This window comes from Ursus americanus, chromosome 25 (genome assembly GCF_024610735.1).
Source record: "Ursus americanus isolate L20-20 chromosome 25, mUrsAme1.1.p, whole genome shotgun sequence".
Lineage (NCBI taxonomy): Eukaryota > Metazoa > Chordata > Mammalia > Carnivora > Ursidae > Ursus > Ursus americanus.
Genome location: NC_142151.1, coordinates 35,727,127 through 35,750,955, shown reverse-complemented (window position 1 = coordinate 35,750,955; position 23,829 = coordinate 35,727,127). Strand labels below are relative to the sequence as shown.

The 23,829-nt window shown below is 39.2% G+C and overlaps 2 long non-coding RNA genes across 2 annotated transcripts; both read left to right on the top strand.

Moving 5' to 3' along the window:
- The first annotated feature begins 14,715 nt into the window (after positions 1 to 14,715).
- On the top strand, positions 14,716 to 20,306 carry LOC123794659 (uncharacterized). The gene is made up of 3 exons (XR_015721573.1): positions 14,716 to 15,391; positions 15,779 to 15,853; positions 20,204 to 20,306. It is a non-coding gene; the product is annotated as an uncharacterized LOC123794659 (long non-coding RNA).
- Positions 20,307 to 22,370: 2,064 nt separating this feature from the next.
- On the top strand, positions 22,371 to 23,466 carry LOC148107803 (uncharacterized). The gene is made up of 2 exons (XR_015721669.1): positions 22,371 to 22,594; positions 23,135 to 23,466. It is a non-coding gene; the product is annotated as an uncharacterized LOC148107803 (long non-coding RNA).
- Positions 23,467 to 23,829: the final 363 nt, after the last annotated feature.

The following is a 23,829-nucleotide window of genomic DNA, read 5'->3' as shown; positions in this document are numbered from 1 at the left end:
ACTGTTTCTTATATTCCACATATGAGTGAACCCATTTGAAAATTGTCTTTCTCTGACTGACATTTTGCTCAGCATAATACCCTCCAGTTCCATCCACGTCGATGTAAATGGTAAATATTCATCTTTTCTGATGGCTGAGTAATATTCCATTGTATGTATGTGTGTGTGTGTGTGTGTGTGTGTGTGTGTGTGTATACACCACAACTTCTTTATTCATCTGTCGATGGACATCTTGGCTCTTTCCACAGTTTGGCTATTGTGGACATTGCTGCTATAAACATTGGGGTGCATGTGCCCCTTCTTTTCACTGTATCTGTATCTTTGGGATAAATACCTAGAGGTGTAATTGCTGGGTCATAGGGTAGCTCTATTTTTAACTTCTTGAGGAACCTCAAGATACTGTTTTCCAGAGTGGCTGCACCAGCTTGCATTCCCGCCAACAGCGTAAGAGGGTTCCCCTTTCTCTGCATCCTCACTAACATTTGTTGGAAAACAAGATGTTATTAAATACAAACTAACTCTACAAACTCCAACCCCAACTCTACTGCGCACAAAGACCTTAAGAGCAGGCTAAAAAAATATCCTCTAAAAGAGATGAAAAACTATGCAGGGGAGGGCAAGTTAGGAGGGTGAGTGGTGGTTGCTGACTCCCCTCCTGATTTCACCTGCCAGCTCCCATCTCATGCAATGCAAAAGGCAGCTTGTCAGTTGAACACTCAAGAACATCTGACTCCAGAAAAAACAGGTAATTCAGAGAAGAGAAGAGAAGGTAATGTATATCTATGCAGGTGTATGTGAGATTACTGTTTAATATAGAGATTCTGAAAGAGGGAGGATCTTTCTTCCTTTAGGATTTGAAGCTGTAACTGTGTAGGCTTGGAGAGGCCAGCTCCACAGTTTCCAGGAATGAAGCAAGACCCACCCCCTGAATACCCCTCTTATGTCATCAATAAATAACCTTTACAAAAGTAATATGATTAGAAATACATTTCAAAGTACAGAATCAGCACTGTCTCTATAAACTAAGTTACAAACACAGACTTTAAATTCTGTCCTTCCCCCAATCCAGACTGCCCGGGTTCACATCCTGTTTGAACCATGCAGTAGCTGCGTTACCTTAGGCAAGCTGCTGCAGTTCTCTGTGCCTTACTTCCTCTCCTCTTTAAGCAGCTATAATAAGAGCATATACCTCGTGGTATATTTGTGAGGATTAGATGAACTCATATATTTGCAGTATATATAGAGAAGACCCTGGCCCATAGTACTCATTATATTAGTATTGAGGTTATTATTATGAAATAAAGGAAGAAGTTGTTGCAAATACTGGGGAAAACTTTGAAAAGCATGAAAGAAACAATAAGAAAATCTTCATCTGCGTGAAAATTTAAGTATCTCTGTTTGATAAAATACAGGTGGGATGAAATAAAAATGAAACAAAAAGATCAAACTTGGAACTCTTCTTTCTGAGGAACAGCAAAAACAAAAAATAAATTGAGAAGACATCTGTAGAACCCCAATAATCTGCCCAAATTAGAAGAGTTGAGAACTGGACATGCAGGAGGCCACAGGCCGATAAAGGTCAGATCATTTGACTTCATATTATGGCTCTATTCTAATATTAATTTATTCTTCTACTCATTTATCTATTCATTCAACAAATCTATATTGAGTCTCTACTGTGTGTCGGGCACTGTGCAAAACAGTCTACTACGTGGAACTTAATGTCTAACGAAGAAGTTAGATATTACATATAAACATTTAATTACGAATTATAGGTGTTTTGATGGAAAAGAATAGGGCACAATGATGATGAAAACAGTGTAAATTAAAGTATATTAACAGACTAAATGATAGGGCAGGACAGAATCAAGAACCAGATTCACACATCTTTAGAAACTTGATAAATATCAGGTTCAGGGATGGAGAAAGGAAAGATTATCCAATATATTTTACCAGAATAGTTTGTCATTCAGGGCACCTGGGAGGCTCAGTTGGTTAATCATCTGACTCTTGATACAAGCTCAGCTCTTGATTTCAGGGTCGTGAATTCAGGCCCAGCATTGGGCTCCACGCTTGCTGTAAAGCCTACAAAGAAAGAAAGAAAGAAAGAAAGAAAGAAAGAAAGAAAGAAAGAAAGAAAGAAAGAAAAGAGAAAAGAATAGTTTGTTATTCAGATTGGGAAAAAATGAAATCATATTATTACCTTTCACCCTACACAAATATAAATTGCAGGCGATTAGTAGTGAAACTGCAAAAAAAAAAAGCAAAACTTCAGTATTAGAAATAGAAGAGAAATAGAATATATTCATAACCTTTATATAAGGAAGAATTTCTTGGGTCACAAGGATCATACAACATTAAAAACATCAATAAGGATGACTATATAAAAATACACAGTATAATCGGTGAAGGTTTTATACCTAGAAAATATAAAGGACAATAAATACATAACAAGGGGCGCCTGGGTAGCGCAGTCGTTAAGCGTCTGCCTTCGGCTCAGGGCGTGATCCTGGCGTTCCGGGATCAAGCCCCACGTCAGGCTCCTCTGCTGGGAGCCGGCTTCTTCCTCTCCCACTCCCCTGCTGTGTTCCCTCTCTCGCTGGCTGTCTCTCTGTCACATAAATAAATAAAATCTTGAAAATAAATATATATATAACAAAACAAAAAATAAGGCAATAGAAAAATGGTCAAAGGGCGTAAAGAGACAATTCAGAAAACAAACAAACAAACAAACAAAAACGAAACAAAAGAAGACCCTAGAGAGCTTTGGCTTCTCTGATTATCTTGGAGACAAAATCAGCTCACACTTCTGATGGTTATTCTGACCAATGTAAGTGTGAAAAGATGTTCAGCCTCATTAGTGTCCTTGCTGTCCAGCCACAGGCCATGAGGAACATGCCTATGGTTGAACAATTTGGGTTTCTTACTTGTTGCATGAAGGATGATGCTCACTTTGGAACCAGGAGGTGCTCAAGGAAGAGAGGCTAGAAAGAACTTGTGGATTCAGCCTTGAGTTAGGTGGTTTGGGAGAGGGCTTAAGAAGTGTGGCTTTGCTCTGAATTGTGCGGGAGTGGGATAAATCAATGATCACGTATTTTATTAAATTTTATTTAGAAGGAGAGAAGTCTAGAATGAGTCTAAAGCTATAATTGGTAAAGAAGAAGCTGTCAGTCATATTAGCTAAAGAGGGATGTTTGGTCATTTTTGTTGAACAATGTTCATGTTTTTGTCTATATTCAGGCATGATTACATGGTAAGCACAGCTAGTTTGTGTTCTGATCCATCACTACCATGGAACGGCTATGTTTGACGTTGACATTCTGTGAAATTGTTTGTGTTCAACTTGAAAGCATTGAAGTCGAATTATTATAATAGGAAAAAGTTGGAAACTACCTAAATCAAATTATTATAATGGGAAAAAGTTGGAAACTATCTAAATGTCCATCAGCAGGGGAAAATGGGTATAAAACAATATGGAACATTAAAAACATACCAACCGAAATTATATATATGGCATATTATTTGAAGTATACAAAGAATATATATATATGCAGAATGGAATTTTTTAAAATGTACAAAAGATACAACATATTGTTAATGAATATATCATTTGTGATGAAAGTATAAAATATTTATGGGCATAATCAGCTACAAATTTAAGATAGTGGTTACATCTGGGAAGGAAAGAAAGTAAAGTGTACTGAGGAAAGGGTACACTGTAAGCTTCAATAATATGAAATACTTTATTTAAAGAAGATTTTTAAAAATTAAGGCAAAAATGCCAACATTTGATAAATTTCAGTTTGGGTACATGGCTGGTTATTATATATGTATGGTGCTTGATTTTTTTCATAATTAGAGAAAATCAAATCACAGTTTCAGGAACTTACACAACAAAATCTTTTGGAATTTTTCTTCTTCATCCTCTACTTACCTGGAGAAAGTCTACTCACAGCTCCCTATAGTAAAAGTTAGAATCAACCATAAAATAATATCCTCGCAAGAGGTGTCTGTCAACCTCACACCTGCCTTAGAAGTGGGTTCTAGGTAGAGTTTGTATGGAATGAGTCTGCTCCTATGCTTGAAGTTCTTAAAGAAAAAGAAGAGGAGGAAGAAGATCTTGAAGTCTAAAAACAGTTTGGGAAGCTAACTGCCAGAGGCCCTAGCTGAGTTATGTAAGCCCTTTAGAATTACAACCAACACATCCTGTTTATCTCATTAGTAGTTAGAAATGCCCCCCAGGTAGTAATTTTAATGCAGCTTAGGACCCTGGTATGAGTGATCTGAACAATCAGATTAGGGAGATTAAGGCAGGAAAGTGGAATGTTAACAATTCAACTGGTCTTCTCCATTCTCTGGGTTTGGTCCATCTGGTTATCACCTAACCTACCAACATTATTTTCAGAAAGAAAGAAGAAAACATGAAAATCTATTCTAGTGAAAGGAAATATTATTTTTTGGTATGATTATAATAAGTCTCACTTTCTGGATTGAAATACAGTTTTCAAAACAACAACTTTATTATGTGAAATTTCTTAGATTAAAAAGATTTTAAAATTACTTTAACAACAACGTCATGTTTAGGAAAAATGGTGTAAGTCTACAAGTTGATTAGAGGCCTAATGTTTCTTTTCCAAATTAAAGAAGCTCAGCTCTTTTACTTGACTTTGAGCAATTTTTTTTTTTTTTACACTGCTGAGTATTACTTCTTTATCAAAGAATACTGCCAATCATTATGAGTTTATTTGTGAGCTTAAGTCTGGGACTTGACAGGTTTCAGACCATTATTTATAAAATATTCCAAGCAGCTTTACTAGATATAATTCTACTGAGTCCGTATTTTTAAAAATCAATTTCTTTTGGTTCTGTGAACATTTGGAAAGGTAATGGTATGAAGTTAAAAATTCTGCAGAAACACATGGCACAGCTGTCACAATTAATCAAAAATTCACAAAAAGTGGTTGATTCCAAAAGATATTTTTAATGAAACAGAAGAAAGGCATTAAAAAGTGTTAATGAAAATTTTTTTGTGATACTTGCTAAAGATGGTAGGAAATATTTTTGTCAAGGGAGTTTTGCACCAGGGAAGAGAGATTGGGTTTAACTCTGAATATGACAAGGATAAGTAGAAATTTATAACCAAAGTACAGGGTGAGGGATAGTGGATGGAAAATTACTAAGAGGGAGTGCTGGGTCACCTGACAGGTCAGGATTCTTGCTGAAGGTAAGCTGGAGTGGTAAGATATCATTAAACTGACCCAGTAGGATTCTTGCTAAGACTGGCCTAAGTCGGCCAAGGACAGGGCCTAAGGTTGGGACCTAATCAAAAAGGGACTCTGAGAAATCTGACTTAGGTTTGGTCAAGGAGAGAGAGACTTAATCAAATGTTAATATAAATTTATGGCTAGCCCTTGGGAAGAAACCATGTTAGGGTGTCAAGCATTTGGAATAAAATGATATAAAATATAAATCCTAAACTCTTCAACAGGGCCTGCAAGGCTCTTTAGTATCTGGCCACGATTCTAGGCTTTAACTCTCTAGTCAACAGCTCCAATCACGGAAAAGAAATAAAAACATTACCAGTGATGGACAGAATTGCCCAGTAGTCCATAGCCACCTGCCCCTTAGGGAAACCTTTTTCAATCAGGATGATGACAGTCCAGGGCGAAGCTCCGAGGGTAACACACTGGTGGGAGGGGGAGTCGCATCTGCAGTGCTAAGCGAACAACAAACAGCTGTTGTTTCCTTCGCTCTGCGGCCTTAGTCAACACGAGTCATAATAAAAGATCCAAGGTCACATAAGTCATGGATAAGATCCTTCTATCGGTTCTGCTGCCTAATAATAACCTGGGAGCAATGGCTCCCCTACTGCTCAGTGTGGAGCTACCCCACTAGCTTGGCCGAACTCTGAACGTTGTGGAGCACAGCCCTCTAGCCCCACCCACACCGAGGGAGGTTAAGAGTGTCTACCAGAAAGGGGTTTTTATTTTTCATTTATTTTTATTATTTTTGGGATTTATTTATTTATTTGAGAGGTAGCGAGCACATGTGCGAAAGAGAGAGTGAGAGAGTGAGAGAGCGCAGGCATGAGTTGGGGGGGAGGGGCAGAGGGAGAGAATCTTCAAAAGGACTCTGCGCTGAGTGCGGAGCCCCATGCAGGGCTCAATGTCACAGCTCTGACGTCATGATCTGAGCCAAAACCAAGAGCAGGCCGCTGAACGGACTGAGCCACCCAGGTGCCCCCAGAGAGGGATTTTTAAATTCGCGGGCCAAGGACAAGCAGAAAGAGTACTAAATAAACAAAATTATTTATATGCACATCTGTTTCATCTCTAGTCTATAAATGTGTGTGTACATGGAGTGGTCAAAGTGAGAACCCTGGATTCAGACTGAAGTCAGAATTCGAATCCAGCTCCTTCATGTAGTAGCTGTGTGACTTTGGATAAGCTATTTTACTGAGACTTAGGCTCATCATAATATAATTATAATGTTATGAGGAGCAAATGCACTAAATAAATTTTTAGTGCTCAGCACGGAGCTTAGCATAGAAGTAAAAATAGTAACCATTACTATTGTTATTATTATTGTTTGTTTTTATATCTCCACAACCTACCACACCACTTTGTGTATAATTTACATTTAACAGATATTTGTTGAATTAATTCCAAAATCAAAATCATAATTGTCTGTTAAGTTTTAGCTGAGTCTGGACAGAGACCAGTGAGTGAGATATCTGGGCTCCCTTTTTGTAACTCTGGGCACCGCTGCTCATAAAATCATAGCTGGGACATAAAGCTGACAATGGTGACTGTTTAATCTGCCCCAGTAAGCCACTGACTGGTTTAGAAGGTTGTAGGACTGTGGCATCTGCATAAATCTCCAGCCTGCAATTCAACTAAACTTAAATAGCCAAAGGAGAGTTAAGTTGTGTGTTGTAGATGCCTGGCACAGAATTCCCACTTTTTCAGAAGATTTGAAAAGAGCTTAAGGATGAGTTCAGACATTTTGAGAAATTGTTATAAAATCTTCATTTGGAATGTTCCTAGATATAAATACTCTTGGTCACGGCCCACGGGGGAAAATGTGTCTGTAAGACACTGTAGCATATTGTATAAATGTTTATGGAACTGTCAATATTCTAATCGATGCTAGGCCTCCAGATTGTTTTATCCCAGCTGCAGAACAGAGAGAAGCAGGTCCTAAGCCTATCCTGAGAGATAAGTCACATTAGACGTGTGAAGCAAAGTCATTTTCCTGATATGAGAGGAAGATACAAGAGCCAAATAGAACAAATGTAATAGTGTGACATCTGAATAAGAGCCAAGGCCAAGAACCACCAAAAAGAAGCACATGGTCACAGAATGGGAATTTGGGAAGGACATACAGATGGCCCAGCATGCTTCCAGGAAGGCAGTAACTTACGGAGATTCAGCTTCTTTCAAGGGTGGAGGATACACATCGAATGCCTAAACAGCATCTTTGGCATTCAATGTAAGACACGCTAGAAGGATTCAGTGATGACTGAAAATGGCTGTTATTCACTGAGAAGATGGCCAGTGAGACGGCTGACCTGCTGATCTTAGGAACCAGGCAGTGTGGGCCTTCAGTCCTGGCTCTACAGTTTGCTTGCTGTATGAGGACGGCTACCTACACTGCCTGTGCCTCTGTTTGCTCAGCTGTATACGTGGGGATAAGGTTAACATTAGAGAGCTGTCACGAGGATTCAGTGAATTATCTTCACAATCCCAGGATGTCTTTTTTGACATATAGTAATAGTATGATCATCCAAGAAAATCAAAAAGTTTCCCAATACTCTAGGTAGATAGCACGGCAATTTTTAAAAAGTCAGTATTTACTTAGAAGGACTTAAAAACAGTATTGGAAGCTGATGTTCTGAGCGACCTACCTTTGTTTCTCAGTGCAGTTCCATATGTAACCGGCTTCTGTCCCAATTCATTGGACATTTATAGATGTATTTGTTTCTCTGAAAATGTAGTCAAATGTCCGAACAAGATATCTTCAGACTACTTACATGTAGTGTTGCTGGACTAGAATAATTGTGTCAGATTATTTTGGACCCTGTTTTTTGGGAACTTTTGATGTTCTAAGATTTTCAAGTTTATAATTGTTAGAAACTTAACATTATTCTGGGTTTTATATTGGGTATATTGGGTATGGAAGAATGTCCAGCACACAAAAAAATCCTTTGTTGAACTTCAGACCTTTCACAAGTCTTCAATGTGAGCTCTGTTGATAAAAGATGACATTTATGGGGAATTAATATTGTTTTAACAGAAGGTTTCAGTTCTTGCCCTATTTCCTCTTTCCCTGCCCCCAGTTCCTGTTGGACCTGCTAATGGGCTCTTAAGCAGGTTTTGGCCTGTTCCAGCTCTTGAGCCAAGTCTGACTGGGCCAGGAAGTAACGTTAGCCAAGTCTTCTGAGGGGGCTTCAAACGGAGTCATGCTGGAGGCCAGCCTGGTTTACTGGGCCAAAGTGGGTGTCTACATAGCTGTATCACCTCTGGGCCTTTCCCTCTTCCCTCCCATTCTCTCTCATGTTAGATCAGACTTCTACCTCTTATTCCACTCCTCAGAATACTTTGTGAAAACAACAGAGACTTAGAAGTTTTATAGTTCCTGTCACTATACTCATGTTAATGAATGTATTGCTGTAATATGCCGTACTGGATGATAAACTGTCTCAGGTTGTATGTGTGTGTGTGTGTGTGTGTGTGTGTGTGTGTTGGGGCAAGGGCATTGAAGGAAAAATAGAAAACATGAATGGCTAGAAAAAGTTTGAGTCTTTGGTTTGATTTAGAATAGTCGCATCGGGGCATCTACCTAACTTCCCATGAGTGGGACGATAGCCCAGATAGTCACATGATAAAATTTGCTTCCCTGTGAATTTACTGTTCTCTCTGGGATCACTCACAGCTCGGTATGATATAAGATTTCCTGAAATCGTTCTGAGTATTCACTGTTAATGCCACACTCAAAACATTCATTCTTCAGGCAACTTTATTTACATGTCTACTGAGCATGTCCTCTGTGCTGGGCATTAGGGAAATACAAGTGAGTGATGGTAAGAGCATCCATGTTGTAGAGACCAGACTGATGGAGAGAATGCTATTGAAGTACAGGATAGGAGTGCCTCACTCTTCCCAGGGCATGGAGTGCTAGGGGACGTTTCCCACACTAAGGCCTGGGGGAATGAATGAAAGAAGTGGAACATCATCCATTCATTCAGTGGATATTTGCTCAATGATAGAGTCATGAAGTACAACCTCTGAAACCGCTGACCTCATGGCACTTACATTCTGGTGGTGGAACAACAACACAAATAATAAATAACGTAGGTGTTTCAGGTGGTGATAAAGGCTATGGAGAAAAATGCAGCAGGGAAGAAGGAATGGGAGTTTATGGAGTAGACAGAAGCTAGGCTGGCCAGGAAAAGGTTAACTGAAGGGAATTTGAGGAGAAGGAGTGAGCCTCATGCCTATCTGAGGGAAGAACGATCCAGGCAGAGGGACACTGGAAGCTGACCTGTCATTTTGGAGGAGCAGTGGTGGCACCAGACTGGCTAGAGCAGAGCACAGATAAAGAGATAGGAGATGAGGGCAGAGAAGTAATGGGGAGACAAGAGTGTGGTGCCTTTTGGGTCATTTGCAGTCAGTTTGGCTTTTACTTGACGTGAACTGGAAAGACACTAGGATCATCAAGATCTAATTTGTCTCCTGACAAGATCACTTTGCCTACGTGTTGAAAAGAAGCCGAAGGGGAATAAAGCTTTCAGAGATGTACTGTTTTGATGCCTATTGCACGTCAGGGGCTGGGATGGGAACCCTGCCCTCAGGAACTAACCTTCTCATCATGGGAGAGAAACTTGACTGATTTTGTAAATACGATGAATGTCTAATGGTAGACATTAGTTGTTGACTCATCTGGTAGTCACCCCTGATTTTGGTTTAGGGATCCAACTCTTTCCCCCTCTCTGAGTAGGTGGTTTGATAGACCCCATTGACTAGTTAAGGGAGGGATTGTAACCTTCGCCTAAACCGATCAACCAAAGGCCATCCTTCTAGCACAGATTCAGGAATGAGCATATGACTCAACGAAGCCCCAATCCAAATGGATCTGAGGACTTTGTACGTGGGCATCGCTCTTCTGGGATGAAGATGAAGGATCTGGATATGCTGTAGCCATCTTGTGTCTACATAGGGCCTGACAATGAAACCACATTAGCTTGTAGTTTGCAAGTCTTGTTGGCTTAAGTTTGGGGAGAATATAGATAGTACTTTTATTTTTATAAGTCAAATTTTTATTATTTTTCTATTGTGTTCAACAAAATAGCAACCTTAAAAAAAAATAGTTTCTACTGCTCAGGTGGTGCTCATTGCCAAACAGTACTGTGTTGAGCAGGAGTAAAACCAGGAAAAGACAAAAAAGACTTCAAGAAGTCCTCCCTTACTGGGACAAAATCATGAATCATTTCAACACTGACCATAGTTCAAAGGGCCAAAAATCAAGAAAAGGAAGTCAAAAGAATCAAAGGGAACATCCAGAACACACAGAAATGAAAATTACTTTTCAAATTATAAAGTATTCTGCTTGACTAACTCGGAACCTAAAAGCGGAAGTTGTGCCTTTTCTATAATGTGGAGTTTTTGCAGATACTTTTAAAGGAATCGTTTGGATGACTGACCTTCAAAAACAGCTCCTAGTCTAGGACTGTACTCTGCCTGCTTCTGAACCAATTTAAGCGAAAATAACAGGATTTATTTAACTATTTTCCTCATTCGAATACACACCAACATTGCAGAGGCACAAGTTCACTTTTCCTTGCTGGATTTTAGCCTTGCGAGAGCTCTGTTAAAAATTGTAGAGTAAAATTGAAACACGACACACTATTTACATGCACAGTCTGTGTTGCAAAATTGAGACTTGCTTAATACTAATCACAATCACCACTTATTAAGTCCCTTCTAAATCTCAGAAATTTTGTGTTTCCTAATTCTTATAACAAACCCTTAAAATTTGTATTGTATTTCCTATTTTTACATAAGAATTGAAACTGAGCCATAGAGAAGTATGTGGATTGCCCAATGTCAAACAGCTGGCAGATGGGAGGTTTGGGGAGGGTTGGAGAATTTTCAGCCAAGCACTGTATTCAGCACTTTACTTGTGTTACTTGATTTCATTTTTACAACAGTCCTCTAAAGACGAAGAGACCTAAGAGGAAATTCAATAAAGATAGAAGCAAGACTTATCCTAGGATGGTCTGACTCCAGAACCCGAGATCGTACCAGTGTGTAATTTGTCTTTCTAAACGACTTCTGAATTTTCCACTTGAAAGCATGTCTGAAGCTCAAAATAGGTTGTACTTGATTTCTCATTTGTTAATTCTCAAACAAGTCCAAAATGGTTATTTTTCACCCAAGAGTTCAAAATTGGACCTAAAGAAATGAGCATTGCCTACATCTCTCCTGAAGAAGTTTTGCTTCAAAAATTGATGTGTGCCGACATTCTGGGTTATTAGTTTGTTAAGGTTTGACAGTCTTCAGATCCTTTCCTTTTCCACAGACGCTTTTTGGATAGTCTTTCATTTAGACACATGTGGAGTACTTAGTCCTCCCGCGTTAGGCTGAGATAGCCTTGAGATTACTCTAGCCTCAGAAAGTACTAGTTATGTGACTTTGGTCAATTAGACAACCTCTCAGGTCTAAAAGGAATTCTTACCACCATAAAGTATAATATAGTTAAAATCAATTCCCATTTGTCAGGTTATGGTTTCCCAACACAGTAAATGTGAGGAAATTTAGTGGCAAATTCAATGCATGGAATGATTTCACTGATAATATCAATAAGACGGAGAAAATAGATCTAACCAGGGAAGCTTTATCTCTTAAAAATCATTGAAGATATTTAGGAGTTTTTTTTGGACTTATACTTTTTTGTGTAAGTCCTCAAAAGCACCAACAGAGATTGAAGAACCATGGTAAACAGTGGGTTTTTATATTTAGGAAGAACTAGGTTTATTAGTATTTGTATCTAACAGTTTTCAGGTGGCTAACTTGAACAATGAAGACTTTAAGAATTATTTATAATAATTTGATTCATTCCTGAGACAATCCAGACCAAAAGATGGAGGGCAATTCAATTATTTTCTGATTTGTGCTTTCTTTTACCCATTTGCTGAAAATTTGGAACCCAAGTTTGGGATCTCATGTCTTAATACAGATTCTTAAATGGGTCTCTAATAGTCATATTTGTTGTTGTTTGTAATTTTCTCTCTCTTCTATCAAAGTTTGTTATCCTTATGGGATCCATAAACAAATTCATGAGTTTGAGTCAAAAAATCGTAACAGTCTACCATTAGGATTCATATTACTTAAGGATTGGAAGGCATAAAGCTAACGAGAGAAATAATAATCGTGCAATTTCTGGAATTATACATTCTTTCTACAAATATTTATTGAAACCCTAGTAAATGCTAAGAATGAACAGAATGGCTAAGAGCACAGACCCTGGAGCCAGACTGTCTGTGTGAAAATCCAGGCCCTAGCACTCACTCTCTGTGGGTGACCTGGGGCAAGTTTCTTCATTTTCTTGCTCCTATTTCCTCACCTGTACAATGGGGATGATAATAATAATAACATCTCATGCATATTGAAGGTAATTAAGATCAAATGAATCAATGTGAGTGAAAGATTAAGACCAGTGCCTGCCGCATTATGAAGCTTGAGTACGTAGTAGTTAGAGAATGGTTGTCATTATGATTATGTCAAGGAACCAGATCTGGCCAATTGCTTTCACAGGGCTGAGAGGCATTGTATTTAGACTACAGAACTGATATCCATCAAAGACGTCTCATGTTCCAGGTACAACAGAATTACATTATGTATTATCGTATCTAACTCTCATAAGAACTGTTTCGAAGAAAGTTTTATGCTTTCCAGTTTAGAGGTGAGAAAATGGAAGTTTACAGTGATGCAATATAGCTCTGCTAAAGTTTCAGCCTGTAAGTGATGAGAGCAGAACTCAGACCACAGTGCTGTGCATTTCACCGTACACAGCTGGTCGTTTAGAGAGAATGACTTGACTTACTAGGAAGACAGTAGAGCCCAGTGGTTAAAAGCACAGACTCTGAAGACATGTCATGAGGATTTTAATTCTGCCTTTCCCCTTCCAGAGTACTGTTCCTTGGGCAATTTTGCCAACTTTTCTGTGCTTCAGTTTTCCCACCTACAAAATGATCATAATAATATCTCAAAACAGAGATGATAGAAGGATTAAATGAGATAAACTATAGCTATTTCTTGCTTTGTACTAAGCACTCCTTATTTGATTCATGGAAATTGGACAGTGTAAGCAGTTGTCTATTTCACCTTTTCATTTGATGTTCATGGGTGTCAAAGCCAAGTTTCTAGAAATTATCAGGCAGGCTCTAGATGATTACTTGGCTAATTTAAGAAAATCAGATTTTCATCATTTAGTTACCTATGAAGACCAGAGCCTTCTGGTCAGTGCTGCCGTTCAGCTGCCAAGCACCTCTGCAAACACGCTGGCCACACGAGCGGTGAAATAAGGGCTTCTGTACCAGATGGTAGATGATTTAGGATCCTGAGCCCAGGTGTTTAGTGCCTGCAGGTGAGGGCGACTCAGCAGCTGCAGAATGGACTGAGATGGCCAATGACAGAAACATCTACGTCATTCATCCCCTGCTCTGGAGTGGCCCAGAGTTGATGAGGGCGGCAAGGCACGTAACAGGGCAGACGAGTGAGTGACGCTGGCTGGGTCAGGTGTCTGGATATAGACTCAGAGCACCCAGCCTCTCACCAGCAGCACCGCAGTACCAGTAGGAAACTAATACTACCAATTTCATGGGGAGAGATCAGGCTTCCTGTGTCCAGTTGTAGTTCAGAGAGAAGCATCCTCGAACTAGTAACAAGGACATCAAACAAAAGAGCACGCCAGTAATTCCTAAAATTCAACGAATGATTGGAATTATTAGAATGCTTTGATGATCTATGGGCACAATGACTCATATCACTTAGTCAGCAATTCTCTGTTATCTGTACCTTGGTTTATTCCAAAAATAAGAAGGATTTCAAATATTTTTGATTTAGCAATTGCTTCTATATTAAATTTTTATTTCCAGTTGTTAAATATGTTTAATTATAGGCAAGTATAGGCATTAGAGAGACCACGGTACAAGGATAGCAATGTCCCACATAGATTCTTAAAATATATTTCTACAAAGAAGGTTGGAATAATCTCTCCCAAATAACCCAAAATGTTGTTTTCTAGGCAATCTGCAAGTGCAGTGCCCAAAAAAAAATAAAGGAAGGTGGGGAAATCTGCTAGCCTTGTCAGATATTCTAAAAATGACAGTATAAGAGCTGATAGTTTATAAAGATATTTTATATTAGGGACTCCTGGGTGGCTCAGTCTGTTGGACGTCTATCTTCGGCTCACATCATGGTGCCGGGGTCCTGGGATCAAGCCCCGCATGGGGCTCCCTGCTCAGTGGGGAGCCTGCTTCTCCCTCTCCCTGTGCCTCTGCCTTCCACTCGTGCTTTCTCACTCTCTCTCAAAAACAAATAAATAAAATCTCGGGGGGAAAAAAAGATTTTACTCTTTTTTGTTTAATAATATCGTTCCCTCCTTCTTCAGTTCAATTTCTTTAACTGTTAGTTTCCTCTTCTGTTTCTGAGGAACGTCTGCAGTTCTGAAGTGGTTAAATGCCCCCATTCAGGGGAGACACTTGATAGTGGCAGAGAATGGATCACCACCCAAAGAGATTAGAATCAGCATTGGAGGGATCCAGTTTTCTGCGTCTAAATTTCAACACATGGTCAGATCATGCTTCCTCGGTTCATGACATTTCTGTTCGGGTCTGGCACGTGCTATGTGCCAAGGATGCAAAGGGCACGAGAATGACCCAACCCTCAGGGAATTGACAGCCTCGACTCATCTGGAGGCCAGGTTGCAAAACCGTAACACACCCTAGCAATCTCTTGCTGCAACGGTAGTGAGAAGGAAGGCAACCCTCTACCCTTTGGGAGAAGGGAACCAGATTTGAGGATACTCTTAGTCCAGTGTTGGAAGAAAAGCATTTCCTTCTCAGGCAAGTGCGAGGACTGTGGAACGGGCATTGTGGGCCAATAGCCACTCCTGAGAGAACGGAAGCTACAACGCAAGCTCTTCCGGGTACGGGCACCTTCAAAAAAATTCATTTGGAAGCTCTGGGATCTGATCTGTCTTGATGTTGTGTTTTATCAAAGTGCCTTGGTTTTCCAAGTAGGGGGATGACTTCAGCAATACAGTTTTACTGGGACAACGGACAGCTTCAGATGAAGAGGGAAGTGACTTTGTCCTTTTGCTTGTTAAGGTAAATTCAATCTTTGCTTCATTTGTGGAACCAAACTTCTTTAATGTATCTTGGGTTAGATACTGAGCATTTTCTCAGTAGGCTACCTTTGGAAATAGGCTTGGGGCTGAATCACAGCAATTACAAGCCTGAGATGAAAGGAGCCACATGTATACCGAGGCCTCTTAAAGACTCAGCCAGGCTTCATTTCCTCTCACGATGGGAGGCTTTGGGCTTCTACTGACTAGGATGCAACCACAACAAAACAATATCTCTCTGTGTGGGTTTTAAAAATAAACTAAAGTGATTTGTATGTACAAATGGCGTCTTAGAAGAAGGAGTGTAGAAAAGCCAAGTTAAAAAAGAAAATAAACAATGCTTGAAATCCTTCCCTTTCTTTTCCTACAGGTCTTCTTCCTCCGAAGTGTTGTCTGGAAAACTCATCTACTGTCGTGTCCGTGTGGAGCAGCTTACTGACCCCAGGTTTTGCTTTGGGATTCTAATGCTATTATTATAAATACTATTATAGATAAGCTATAGTATGGGGTCTTCGCCAGGGTAAGGAAAAGCCTCCAGGCTTTTCAAAGGAAACACGCAGCACATGCGTTTCTTGTCTTGGTGACATGATTGGCAACATAAATGATTCTTTGGAGCCTTGAAAGGTGGGGTCAGCCCTGTCAGTTTGCATTTTAGGACAGTTTAATCAACTGATTAATGACACGAAAGAATATATCCACTCACCTGATGTTTCATTTGCATCGTTTGTCAGTAGGAGATTTTTCTGCTAATTTGCATACTCTACTGCTTTCACAATTAGAATAACGAGAAATCATCAAACTCTATAAACAATGGCTACCAGCTAAATCTAAGTACAGAAGGAAAACGAGAATTTATCTAGACCACTATCATTAGCAAATACATACTTTTAATTTTTATAATTACTAGCCAGCAGAAATTGACCAAGTCATACAGGCTTTAAATTATTTAGGTTTTATAATTATCCTTAAATAGAATCAGTATTCTTAGTAACTTAGGGAGATTGAATCATTAGATCAGGAAACTAGTTAAGATATACTTTATATTCAAATTAAGTTTGCATTTGAATGTCTTTTCACTTGCAGAATCCCCAAGTACATGAAAAATTACAATGACAAGGCATTTATATTAAAAAATGATATAATTAGAGAGGATAGTATTGCATAAATCTAAAATACTTAATTAAAAATTTCAGGGGTGCCTGGGTGGCTCACCTGGGTAAGTTTCTGCCTTTGGCTCAGGTCTTGATGTCAGGGTCCTGGGCTCCCTGCTCGGTGGGGAGTCTGCTGCTCCTTTTGCCCTCACCAACCCTGCCCCCGTGTGCTCTCAAATAAATACATAAAATCTTTTAAAAAAGTAAAAAAATAAAATCTTCAGCCAATTGTCATCTGTTCTGTCTATAAAACTATCAGAACGCTGACAAACAAATGAATATCTCTCCAAATATGTAGATAATTAAGTTTATAATTATCAAATAATATCTTTGGAATAGTTTTAAAGGAATAAGTAATGACTAAATAGTCAATCTACCTTTAAAATTCTGCTATCATTTCTGATGTTCTGAAGTAGTTTTAAATATAGGAAAGAAAAGGAGCTTTGATAAAACTCAACAAAACTTTAAGAAAGTAGATCCCAAGGCTTTCAAATGATTTCTTTTTCTTTTAAGGTCCATATTCCTGGAGAAGATTAAATTATGTGGCAGCTTGTGTTCCCCCCAAATTTAAGCTTTTGTGTCTGTGTTGGCCCAGAATGCCTTTCCCACAACCACAACATTTGGCTGCTAAGGAAACATTGTCTTCCAAGACTGGGTTAAGAGATTTGACTTCTTTCCCCACAGAGGATAGATGATTCTCTTTCTTGCTATCTATGGTGTAATTATTACATTGTAATGATGTAGGTATGATATTGTGTCTTCCAGAACTGACTTTATAAGTCATTGTATTTTTAAATGAAAGATTTTACTAATTCATAATCTTCTTTGAGTCTAAGAAATATAGGCGCATGAAAAAAAGAATTTTCTTATGAACCTTTATGTACCTTTTTGAGTGGATCCAACAAAAAAACTGAATTTTGATTGAACACAAACTTACTTTTAAAAACATGTTCACGGGGGTGCCTGGGTGGTTTAGTCGGTTAAGTGTCCAACTCCTGATTTTGGGTCAGGTCATGATCTTAGGGTCCTGAGACTGAGCCCCGCGTTGGGCTCAGTGCTCAGTGGGGAGTCTGCTTGGGATTCTCTCCCTCCTGCTATCCCTCCCCACCCCCACCTCCTCTTGTCACTGGCGCAAGTGAGCCACGCTGTCTCTCAAATAAATAAGCAAATGAATCTTAAAAAAAAAAACAAACAAACCATGTTCAGGAATACTATTGAGTAGTTAAAAAATACTCTAGAGAGTCTGAAAAGTGAAAATGACATTTCCAAAGATTTCCAATTTTTATTAAAATTGGTAAAGTAGAACTAATCTTTTAATTGATTTATAATCGACGTGTAACAATTTATTAGTTTCAAGTGTACTACATAATGATTTGATATTTGTATATATTGCGAAAGATCACCACAATAAGTCTAGTTAACATCTGTCACTTTACATAGTTACAAATTCTTTTTCCTGTGATAAAGACTTTTAAAATTTTCCTTCTTAGCAATTTTTATTTTTTAAAAAAATATTTTATTTATTTATTTGTCGGAGAAGGAGAAAGAGAGAGAGGGGGGAGGAGAGAGCAAGCACAAGCAGGGGGAGTGGCAGGCAGAGGAAGAAGCAGACTCCCCACCAAGCAGGGCGCCCAATGCAGGACTTGATCCCAGAACCCTGGGATCATGACCTGAGCCAAAGGCTCAGATGCTAAATGGACTGAGCCACTTAGGTGTCCCTCTTAGCAACTTTTAAGTATTCAATACAGTATTATTAACTAAAGACACAATGGTGGACATTACATCTCAACGACTTATTTATTTGTAACTGGAAGTTTGTACCTTTTGGCAAACTTCAAAATAGAGCTAATTATAAAAGAGTAATTATAAACATTTCTTGTGTTTTTTTGTTTCAAGTGGAAATATCTGATGGATTCACTAAATGTATAAAATCTTCATATAAAATCACCAGAGTTAAGATCTTTTTTCAGTCTACCTGGTAAAAGTAAGCGTTACAGTAATTTTTATAAATTAAATAGAGCTTGTTCTTCCCTCACACCATTTGCTTCCTCCAAGTTTTCCAGTCTCTGTGATGGCCAGTGTCCTACCCAGTGGGTAAAACCAAACTCCAGGCAGCATCTTGATTCCACCCCTCCCCCACTGTCCCTGCAGTAGAATGTCCCTGCAGGAGCATACTGTCCTTGACACATCAAGATTTGCATACATCTTGATGCTTTTTTTTTTTTTTGGCATTCAGCTTTTAGCTCAAAGGCCATCTCCCTGGCGAGCAATCCCTGAGCACTCCACCTCAATTAGCACTCCTGCCCCTCAAAGTCACTCCAGGGCCTCAGATCACATCACTCTGTTCTACTTTCTTCACATCTTTCAGCACCATCTGGAATTATATTGTTCATTGGTCTGCTTAGTTTTTCTGATTTCTCGACCAGAATATAAGCACTCAAAGGCTAGGACATTTCCTTTCTTGTTTTCCCCAGTATTCTAGTACTTATCACAATGCTTGCATATAATACATGCCCAAAAATATATTTCAGATGAACATTTGAGAACAGATTTTTAAAAATGTGTCTCATTCAATAAATACCTTATTGTGCTAGGCAAAGGTAAGGGACATATATTGAAAGACAGCCATTTTATGACTTTCTACTAACTTAAAGAAATGAGATAACTTGGCATCCTTCCCCTCTCGTCTGTCCCTTTCATTTCTACCTCCCTCCTCCCAAGGACCTTACTCACAGGAAAGGAGGCTGGTGAAATGGAAGAGCACGGGGTTAGACAGGAGTTGATGGGTTTGTGACTTTCAAACTGTGTGATCTTACACGAGTTGTGTTGCCTCATGGATATTGTGTTTCTTCACCTGAAAAAGTGGAATAATTGTTCCTATTTTATGGGTTGTTGTAAAAACTGAATATGGTGATGAACGTGTGTAATAAATATCTTAGCACATTATTGGCTTTCAATAAATGGAAGCTTTTATTGCTACTATCTCATGAAGTGATCTGAGGTCAGTCATGCACCAAGCTAATTTACTGCGCAATAGTGCTTACATAAGACCAGTTTCTGAGAAGATAATTGGCAACTAGCAAGCATACTAAAATACAATGTATCATATTTTTAATGGTCTGACTCCTTTCCTTTCTGTAAGAATAAAGCAAGAGATAATTGTGACTCTGATTCCTGTTGCTTCCTGATGTGGCTGCCAGATTGCACGGCGAGCCTGGAGGCAGGAGTCTGTCAGTCACGGCCCGATGAATAATAAAGTGCAGTAATGTCAGAAGCATGGTGCCTCGTCTCATAGTTGGTGGGGGGAGGGTGGTGTGAGGTCAAGTGGCTGGCTGAGAAGATGGCATTTGGTAGAGACAGACAAATAGCTCTTTCCATCCAAGAGGCAATATGAAGTATATCTGACTGTATGCTATTCTAAGAAGTAGTCTGGAGCTAAGAGAATATGTCTCTGAAGCCAAAGACCGATCAAATGTGGGAGCTTAAGTCAGCAGAGATGTAGTAAATTTTATTAAGTATCTGGCAGGACTGATTTTATTTATTGCTTGATAGACAGCATCTTTTTAACCTAAAACAAGTTCAGATAATAAGTTAGGTGCTTTGGCAAAAGGATCTAAAGCATTTTCTGTTCCGTTTCTATTCAGGCTTAAACCACCCTTCTGCTTGAGTTCTTGATTAGAACTCTCAACGCAATAGCCATGTCTGGAATATATCACCAGCTCCGACAGAGACACCAGCACCCAAAGGCAAGTGTGTGTATGTGCCTGCCTGTGAGTATGTATGCGCCCGTGTTTACCTTTTTGTACACGTATGTGACGTTTCCTACAATTACTGCTCTGACCTTGGGGAAGACTTGAATCCTCTTCCCTGTTATGTCACTGAGATAACCAGAAATCAATCAGCCTTTTCATCTCTTCCTCTAATTGGGACTAAAGCAGAGCTTGGAACCCACCATATCTGATGGGTCGCAAGGTAACCTGGGACTCTGCACTTGCTTGAAATGATCCAATGCTGGAATATTTCTAGATTGACTAACCCCAGTAAAATACTTTGTTATAAGAACCCATCCAGATCTATTCGGGGTTGAGTCTAGTTGGAGTGTATATTGGAGCTGGTTTCTTAAAGCTACTTTATATCTTCCTTGGAGCCACCCCAGAAATATAAGGCTCCTGTAAATTGGAGAGAGTCTCAGTATAACTACAGCAGAAACAAATTCCTGGAGCTTCCTAGACTGATTCATACCAAATCTCTCCAAAGGCAATGGTAGAGGGGACAAGTTTCAGAATACTCTCAGGGCCATGGGAATTCTATGCTGTCAAATATGGTAGCTACCAACCCTGTATCACTATTAGAATTAAATTTTAAATTAATTAAAATTAGATAAAATAAAAAATTCAGTCCCTTAGTTACATGGAATTCAATAGTTACATGTCTATGTATTAACACGGATATAGAACATTCCCAGAAGAGCAAGATAAACATTTTCAGTAAACTTCAAAATTAGTGCTTCTTGTGGGCTTCCGATAATCGTGTGTTGAATAGTTGAGTGAATCGTCTCTTCTCTACACCTGCTTAAGCCCCTGCTACCCCTTCTGTAATGCTCATCAGGCTTCTGAATATTTATGCAATATCCATCATCTCCATTAAACTGTGAGCTCTGTGAAGGCAAGCACTGTGTCTCATTTGTCATTGTATCTCCAGCATCCAGCGTGACACCTAGAACATGGCTATATTGTGCAATAAATATTTGTTGAATGAATGAAGGAATGAATGGATGGGTGAATCCTAACTTTTCTATATATCACTCATGGATAAAAAAGCCGATTCCTTGGGGGTAAGTGTGAGGACTAAATGAAATAGCATAAATAGCATAAATGAAGTACCTGGCACGTGCGCGATACATAATAGGTGTTCAAATACTACTTCCTCTTTCACTCTCTGCTTAATAGAATAGGTCACTTGGACCCACAAGTCACAGAGACTTCTGGTCAAGCCAGCAATTTCCCTGGGTCTCAGCTGTTGTGCTTCCTTCCCTTTGATCACAAGCTTGGCTTAAGTTATTAACTACAAGGGAAAAAGATCAGAGTTCAGCTCTGCTATTTGGCACTAAGGCAGCAGTTCTCCAAGGGAACAAAGTACTAACTCAGAGTGGTTAGCTTCATCATTCATTCTAGAAATCTCTTCCAGACTAAAATTCTGGCCTTTTACCAACCATCCGGTTCATTCAGCCTTCTCTTCTCCTATCAGAATTCTGAATACAAAAGGGTGCCAGCAATTAAGTGTTGACACCATTCCTAGAGATTCCTAGACATAAATTAGCACTGCACGGGCAACTGGAAGGAGAAGTTTGGAACAAATAGTATTTTAGGATGAGAATTTGAAGTCTTTTTCTTTGTCCTTGCTCTCTGCTTTCAACTCTCCCCTTAAAATGCTACCTTTGTGTTTTTTTTAGAAGTAGAGACGGATGGCAAGTTTTTGTTTAGCTTAGAGGCAGTAATTGGAAAAGCCAATTCTAAGATGTACAAAACAAAAAAGGGAAAGGAAAAGACCCTGAGTGTTTTCCAGGGTGGTTCTAAGTATTATGGAGCATGTTGTGGAAAAATTCGTAGCCATCTGCTAACGGATATTAGTAAAAGTGGAGACTGTGCTAAATAATAAAGTGTTGGGTTGTCCTTTGCAGAAAGTTAATAAAAAGAAGGAAGTGAAAGACTGCTCATTATTTTTAATGACCGTGCTTTCCAGCAGAGTGCCTGTGTCTCCCTGCCTTTACTTTCTGCCTTCCTTCAGTTCATTAGAACACACTAAACGACTCCTTAGAATGATAGCTTTGTTCTAAAGCTCAGAGTTCATTTAAGAGGCTCACAGTCCCAGGCTGACCGGCTGTTAATCACAGGTCCAGTGCCAAGGTGATGATGCAAAGATGAGCCCAGGACATTGTCGATGAAACGGTCACCAGCCACGACTGCCCTGGATTTCCTTCGGAGCAGGTCCTCATCCTTTCAGGGATTCGGCTCTCAAATGCTGCATTGTACTTGGTAGGTGATGTAAGTTTCAGCCATCCATAAAAGCTGTTGTTACCAAAATAGTTCCTCTTATTTTGGTAAACCAGGAGAGACGATGGTGTGGTTAGAAGTAGTCTTGGTTTTTGAAAATTCCTCATAGATGTAATATTTATATCACACTTGCCGTTCTAGTTTTATTAGCTCCCCATACACCATATGAATGCATAAACTTCATGCCTTACACTTAGTGAGTAGCTTTCTGTGCTTTGGCTATCAGCTGCCTGAGATCCCCCAGATAAATTAAAGAAACGTGGAGAAAAAATTCAGTAATTGTGAGATAGGAAAAAAAAAAGTAATCTTTTATTTTACCAGGATGCTAAAAGAAGGTGAACTCTTTAATCTAGGCACATATGTGTTTCGGAAGCAGTAAAATAATGTAAGCCAATGAGTAATACAAAGAAAGATGCTTACACACACAGAGAAGGGATGGAAATTCTAGCTCGAAGCTCTAGGTTAGGCATACCGGCTGTCTTTGTTAGAATTTTTTTAACTGTGTTTCTCTTTCCCAATAAGGCTATATTGGCTGTGCTTTGAAAAGCCCTTTGAACTTTGTATTCACAAGTCCTTGTGTTTTGAAAAAGAGACAGGCATTCTGGAGAGTGCCTGAGATGGGTAAGTGACACCAGGCTCTTGAGCGGCAGGACTGGAGCGGAAAGCGCTGCAGCCGTGTTTTCTCTGAGCTGAGCAGGACTGAGTCCCTCTGACATTCTTCAGGCAAAATAATCAGACATCGACTTACTTACAGACTCAAGAATTGGAGTGACACTCTGCCTGGTTTACTTGCGTTTCCATGTGAGCATATGTGTTTTTTAAACAAAATAAATGGGTCTTTTTGCCAAAAAGTATTCAGGCACCGTATTGTTAGAAAAAGACTTGCTAGAAATAAAGTATATGTTTATTCATTAGCTGTCAAGCAGTTCTGGGCTCAGTACCCACACACACATGCTGTGTAATGCGGAGTTTAATAACATTCACATAGAACCGAGCTGAGGACTATCTTGGTGGAGAAAAAGCCATACTGACAAAGCATGTTGGTTTGTTTATCTTCGTCCAGGAGGGGAAAATTTTGAGTAAGGATGCTCTGCTTTAACTGAACACCGCTATGCTGAGGATAAAATAATAATAATAATAATAATAATAATAATAATAATAATAATAATGCACTTTACTGTCATGCTAGAAATGAAGAATGAAGCCAGCCAATTTGA